The following is a 7,106-nucleotide window of genomic DNA, read 5'->3' on the forward strand; positions in this document are numbered from 1 at the left end:
CTTTGAGAAATGTACGGAGAAATTTGGTTACGAGCTGACTTCCCTTTTGTGTAGTTTGTGCATATGCCGAGTTGCTTTGTATATTTCATTCTCAATTTCGCAATGTTTCGTCTTGCGTGGGGTGTGTTTCTGTAGAAATCTTTCGGGTGAATTTTGAAAACTGAGCTGGTTTTTAACTCCTACGTATATTTTATTGACGGTGCTTCAGATGTAGAATTCTACATTAGAATGACCACCTGTTTGCTTGTCTCCCTATTTGTCTGTCTCTCTGTCGATGTCACGCTCTCTGGGCCTGTATTTCGGTATCTATATCTTTCTATCTCTCTCTCTCTGTCTCTGACTCTGTCTCTGTCTGCCTGTCTGTTTCTTTCAGTCTCACTCTCTCTTTCCCTCTATTTGTCTAGATATCTATATCTTTATCTGTATGTATATATATATATATATGTATATATATATATATATACATACATATGTATGTATGTATACATTTATATACATATATACATATATATATATATATATATATATACATACATATGTATGTATACATATATATATATACATATATATATATATATATACAAAAAACATATGTTAGTCATAATATATAGTGTACATTTAAACACATAAATAAACCACTCGTGGAATTCAACACGTTAGAAAGAACATCTAGGTTCTATAAAATTCGACAGGAACGAAATGGGACTAAATTGTTACACGTTAGGCCACTGGAAGTGAAAATTTTAATTAATTTGATATTTCCCTTTGATATGTTTTAGTATTATAATATTTTTGGATAATTTTCGACTTGAAATGTTGGTATTTTTTATTGCCGTCTAAAGGCTACGTGTGCGCAGTAGATTTTGAAAAAATAGGATATATAAACGGGAGGCATATAGTTTGATTGCCTCGTTGTTTATATATTTAACCCAAGGTTTACCTGTTGAGGACGATTTCACCTCGTCAGCAAATATTATTTATTTGCTTGCTAAACTAAAATCAGAAACCTATTGGTCCAGGAAATTTGATGGTAAAATGTTTTTATTTTTTTATTTCGTTCCTGTCGAATTTCATCCCTAATTTTCGTGGTTATTGAACCTAGCTGTTCTTTCTAACGTGTTGAATTCCACGAGTGGATTCCTTATGTCTTTAAATGTACACTATATTTTATGAGTAATTCATAGTCTTTTGGGACTAAATTTTTACACGTTAGGCCTCTGGAAGTGAAAATTTTAATTAATTTTCCATTTCCCTTTGATATGTTTAAGTATATGTATATAGGTATGTACATATATGAATGTATAAATGCATATATATATATATATATATATGCTATTTCTATCATTATATGATCGAACGCCACGCATCCATTTCCAAGTAACTTTTATATTAATAATTCTGATACGCAATCTACAACTATCTTTATTCTCAGTTTATTCAGCTATTCAGCTATTGTTATTCTGTCTTTCTGTTTTTCTTCTCCTTCCCATTCACCGTTCTCTTTCTCCCCGTCACTCTTCCTCCTTGACTCTCTCGTTGCTCACATGTGACCAGCAGCTATCGTTCTTTCTTCCTCTTGCTTTACAAGAGAAGGGCCTACTTATGCCTGTCTCCTGTCATAGCTCCTTTCTCCAGCGTTCATCACTTTAATTCGTTATGGCTTAAGAGCCCTTAACTATTTTTACTGCATTGGTACCACTTTAACCCTCCGAAAAAATCTGCTTTGCGGGAACGACTGCTTTAACGAAGTCACGTCTAGTCCGTGGAGCAGATACAACAGGGGACAACTGATGAAGGGATTGTTCTTTATGTTGCCTCTCTCGTTTCTCTATTTGTTTCTTTCGTTGTTCGAAAAAAGTTCGTTTTCCATGTTTTGTTTTATATGTTCTCGATTTTCATTTTGTTCAGGCTTTATTGACGTCCTGTACATGCATGTATATATATACCTATATATGTATGTATATATGATATATATATATATATATATATATATATATATATATATATATATATATATATTATATATATATATATATTATTTATATTACACACACACACAGACATACACACACACACACACACACACACATATATATATATATATAATATATATATATATATGCATACATATACACATATATACATACATATACATGCATATACAGATATAGATATAGATATCTAGAGAGATTAATAGAGGGAAAGTGAGAGAGAGAGAGAGAGAGAGGTTGAATGATACAGACAGACAAAAAGGCAAACAACCGCTAGTGACACATCATTATTCATATCATTTAACCATTACGTGCAGTCAACACAGCTACAAAGAGACAGAGAGAGCAAACGAAGAGCGCTCTAAATGCAAGAAATAACAGTAAAATCTACCTCAAAATCCCTTCCTGTCGTCTTAGGAAATGACACATTCTATGATTTGGTGCTGAATTCTATTAAAAAAACACCACCACGACTGGAATAATTTTGATCACAAGTCTATTTGATGACGGTTTACCTGAGGCTATACAACAACGCTGACGACAACAACGATACAATCAACAGCAAACTTTACAACAATAACAACTGCATCATTAAGAACAATAACCGCATCAACAAGAAGCCATGAACACTAAAGGCCAATGAGGTATTTGAGTTGCTAGAAATAGCAGTTGAATCTCTCTAGAATTACATCATGTAGATTGAAAAATGAGAGACACAATGGACAATGTAGTAATGCTAAATGTTGGAGTGAAAGAAAGCCTTTATATTTTAGCTCTGTTAAATCCAATGTAACTTGAGATAAGACAACAGTGACAACGTAGACGTGGCAGTGGGGTTGCTTCACAACCACATAGTTCCGGGTTCAGTACCACAGTGTGGCAACTTGGGCATGTGTCTTCCACTGTAGCTTCGGGCCGACCAAAGAAAGCCTTGTGAGTAGATTTGGCAGACGGGAACTGAAACAAGCCTCAGTGTGTGTGTGTGTGTGTGTGTGTTTGTGTGTGTATGTGAGTGTAGTATATTTACGTGTGTGTGTATGTATTTGTGTCTGTGTTTGTCTCCCCGTCCGATATCACTTGACAACCGGTGTTGGTCTATTTACATCACTGTAACGTAGCGGTTCCGCAAAAGAGAGACCGATAGAATATGTATCAAGCTTACAAAGAATAAGTCCTGGGGTCGATTTCTTCGACTAAAAGGCTGTGCTCCAGCATGACCTCAGTCAAATGACTGAAAACAGTAAACAAAAATAGAAGAATGAACTACAATCAAAACCACATTATGAGTACAATTCCTCCTACTTGGTGCGCAAGGCTAGGAAATCCGAAAGGTGGGGCGAGCAATATCGATCCAAGTTCAAATTCCGCCGTGGTCGATAAATTAAGTACCAGATGCGTAGAAGGGTGGATCTAATCGACTGACGCCCCTCCTCACAAAATTTCGGGCCTTCTGCCTAAATCAGAAAAGAATAATTAAGTCGGTGAACTGGCAGAATCGTTAGCACGCCGGGCGAAATGCTCAGCGGGATTTCGTCTGCCGTTACATTCTGAGTTCAAATTCCGCCGAGGTCGACTTTGCCTTCCATCCTTTCCGGGTCGATTAAATAAGTACCAGTTACGCACTGGGGTCGATATAATCGACTTAATCCGTTTGTCTGTCCTTGTTTGTCCTTTCTGTGTTTAACCCCTTGTGGGTAATAAATAAAATAGATATTTCGTCTTTCTTTGCGTTCGGAGTTCAAATTCCACCGAGGTCGACTTTGCCTTTAATCCTTCCGGGGTCGATAAATTAAGTACAAGCTGCGCACTGGGATCGATCCAATCGACTGATTTTTCCCCCCTAAAATTTCGGGGCTTGTGCCTAGGGTAGAAAAGAATATCGACCCAAGTACATGGTTAGTACTTTATTTATCGATCTTGAGACATTGCTAGTGGTTAGAATGACTTATGATCGTGGTTTCGATTCGAAGAGGACGGCTCATTGGGTTCGCAAAGGAAACATTTTATTTCACATTGCTCCAGTCCCATCCGCTCAAAAATGAGTAAATCTCTGACGGAGTGGTGACCCCCAAATACGGTAACGTTTTGATCTCCCATCACTTTTATGCCAGGGAAACCGAGCAAACTGTCTTACGGGTCATACAGTATGAAACAATAATGTCAAGGGGTGGTTGTTGATGATGATGATAATAAAGAATCGATGAAAGCCATTTGCGATTTGAACGCAGAACCTAGAGTCTGAAGAAATACCGCTAAGTTGTTTGACCCATGAGCAAACGGTTCTTCCCACGGAACCATCATCACAGGCATTCTCGATGTCACCATTATCTCTGACTACTATTACTGCTGCTGCAGCAACTACTACTACTACTACTACTACTACTACTACTACTACTACTGCTGATGCTGCTACTGCTTGTACTACTATTACTACTACTACTACTACTACTGCTGCTGCTACTGCTTCTGCTACTACTACTACTACTACTACTACTACTACTACTGCTGCTGCTACTGTTTGTACTACTATTGCTACTGCTACTACTACTACTACTACTACTACTACTGCTTCTGCTACTACTACTACTACTACTACTACTGCTGCTGTTTGTACTACTATTGCTACTGCTACTACTACTACTACTACTACTGCTTCTGCTACTACTACTACTACTACTACTACTACTACTGCTGCTGCTGCTACTACTACTACTACTACTACTATTAATAATTATAATAATAATAATAATAATAGCTGCTGTTGCTGCTGCATCTGCTATCACTACTACTACTACTACTACTACTACTACTACTACTACTACTACAGCACCAACATTGTCAATCAAGTCTGCCATCATTAAAAGAAACTCGGTCACAGATGGTCAAATTATCTTTTCTAGAATATGCTTCTTCAGCAGAATCTGATTGTGAGCGCGCATGCGATACCTTGTGTGTATGAGTATGTTTGTATCTGTGTGTCTGTGTATTTTTGTGAATGAAAGTGCGTGTATATGTATGAGTGTATATTTGTATGTGAGAGAGATTTTGTGTATGGTAGTTTGAATATTCTAGAGTAAAAACTCTGTGTGTGTGCGTGTGTGTTCGTATGTTAGTGAGTTAAAGTGTGTGTATGTGTATGTATGTATATGTGCGTGCTGCTGTTTGTATGCATCTCTGTGTGTTTGTATATTCGTGAGTAAAAGACTGTACGCATGTATTTGTATGTGAGGAAAATTTTGTGTATGAGTAAAAATATGTGTATGTGTGTATAAGTTTGTATGTATGAGTACAGGTGAGTGTATGTTTGTATGTGCGCCAGTAATAGTACGTGTATATGCGTGCTGTTATTTGTATACGTGTGTGCGTGTTTTACATGTATACGTTTGTATTGGTATGTGTATGTATGTGAGAAAAATATGAGGAACAGTATCTGTGTGTATGGTATGTATGTGTTTGTATGTGTGAATTCAAGTGTGTGTGTGTATGTGTTTGTATGTGAGTCAGTAAAATTAGATGCGTATGCTTACTGTTTTTTATATATGTGTGTGTGTGTTTTATTTGTATGTTTGTGCGTTTTTATTTGCATGTGCGTATGTATGTGAGAAAAATAATGCGAGCAAAAATATGTGTGCGTGCGTGTGTGTGTATGTGTCTGTGTCTGTGTGTGTTAGTTGCTATGTGTGAGTAAAAATGTATGTGTTTCTATTCTGATTTGAGTATACGTATGATTGTGCGAGTATGTTTATAGTTCTACGTTGTGTATACACACACATACATACAAACATACGTTGTGTATACACACACATACATACAAACATAGGCACATGCACATATTCACACACATACAAACATACATGCGTGCACATATACGCATGCATGCAAACACACATACAAACACTTATTTAGACGTGTACAAACATACGCAGACACACTTATAATTAAGTGTGTCTGTGTATGGTTCTACACGTCTAAATAAGTGTTTGTATGTGTGTTTGCATGCATGCGTATATGTGCACGCATGTATGTTTGTATCTGTGTGAGTAAAACTGCTTGCATATGTATGTTTATATATATATGTGTGAATATGTGCATGTGCCTATGTTTGTATGTATGTGTGTGTATATGTGAGAACGTATTTAATTTGTTTCTTTTTCTCAGAATCCATCAATTTTTTTCAATAATATTTCGCCACCGATTTTCTGATACCATTTTTCTTGTTTTGACATTAACTGTTTAAATATCTTCACACTTCATATTGTGTTGCTTTTTTGTTTTCTTGTTTGTGTATTTTCACGACGTATTTAAAAAAAAAAATTAAATACCGTTTTAGTTGGCCAATTCATTGATTCCGCTCAACATGTCACAAAAAACAAATTTTTTTTTATGAGAAATAGGAACTTGTGGCCTTAATTATTTCCCGTTAGACGGTATTAGTTGACGTCAGTTGATTTAAATGCTTTCAACGGTGAATTGAAAGAATAATTCGTTTCCACCCCACCCCCCCACACACACACACATGAAAACATTCATACACAGGCAAACACACATACACACGTGCACACAAGTTAATATTTTAGTGAATTAATTTCAAAATTACTTTACTAACGATTGTATTGTGGCGATAACATATATATATATATATGTGTGTGTGTGTATGTATGTGTGTATGTATGTATGTACGTATGCATGTATGCATGTATGTATGTATTTATATATATATATATATATATATTTATATACATATATATATATATATATATATATATATATATATATATATTATATATATATATATATACACGGTGGGGAAGCACAACTTGTAAAATAATAGATAATTCACCAAATTGCTTATTTTACAACAACCAGCTGTCTGTTTATAGGGGTATAAAGAGGCAGCTTATACAATATGTCCTCCTTGATTGTCCACCACAGCCTTCACACGCCACCTGATGATGTCACAACTCTTCATGAGGAAGTAATCAGACATTTTGCCACACCATTCCCTCGGGTCAACATTGGATGCGAATTTCTCTTGATAGGGTGCTTCAGTTTGCCCCGTATGGCATGGTCCAGGGGGTTCAAGTCTGGACTAGAAGAAGGCCAGAAATCGGCAGA

The sequence above is a fragment of the Octopus sinensis genome, linkage group LG5, assembly GCF_006345805.1.
Source record: "Octopus sinensis linkage group LG5, ASM634580v1, whole genome shotgun sequence".
Classification (NCBI taxonomy): Eukaryota; Metazoa; Mollusca; class Cephalopoda; order Octopoda; family Octopodidae; genus Octopus; species Octopus sinensis.